The sequence below is a fragment of the Palaemon carinicauda genome, unplaced genomic scaffold (genome assembly GCF_036898095.1).
Source record: "Palaemon carinicauda isolate YSFRI2023 unplaced genomic scaffold, ASM3689809v2 scaffold48, whole genome shotgun sequence".
In the NCBI taxonomy this organism is placed as follows: Eukaryota; Metazoa; Arthropoda; class Malacostraca; order Decapoda; family Palaemonidae; genus Palaemon; species Palaemon carinicauda.
In genome coordinates this window covers 359583-360000 of record NW_027171739.1, presented here as the reverse complement: position 1 = coordinate 360000, position 418 = coordinate 359583, and the positions used below count along the sequence as shown (strand labels likewise).

Here is a 418-nt window from a genome sequence, read left to right as displayed (position 1 = left end):
CTGTTGAAACTTTCAACCTTATTTCAGATGAAGCAAGCTTCTTCCTATATCATATTTGTAGATCAATTTTAATACTGTTCTTCCCCTTTGAAATGACAAATGCTGTTGAAACTTTTCAACCTTATTTCAGATGAGAAATGCTGCCATTGATTTCATTGATCCCCGACAACAATTGGAAAGAACATAAGATCGTGAGACCTGTCCTTAGCCTTGAAGACCTAGCAGAAACTACCATTGGAAGAAATTTCAACTTAGGGCATGAATGTTGGGGGCGAAATGGATTGCATCCAAGGATATTTTCATATAAAAATTGCCTACTCTTATAAACAAGGCAGTTCAGCTCTTTACTGGTAAGGCTGGATTTTATCAGAGGCTCTGTCCGAACTTTTTCTGAACTTGCCGTACCTCTGAATAATCT

At 37.6% G+C, this 418-nt stretch overlaps 1 long non-coding RNA gene across 1 annotated transcript in view; it reads left to right on the top strand.

The window, feature by feature from the left end:
* Positions 1–418, top strand: part of LOC137636989 (uncharacterized) — a 1512-nt gene extending 1094 nt beyond the window's left edge. Inside the window, exon 3 of the long non-coding RNA XR_011043331.1 lies at positions 131–418. This is a non-coding gene — a long non-coding RNA (uncharacterized lncRNA). The remainder of the gene's footprint in view (positions 1–130) is intronic.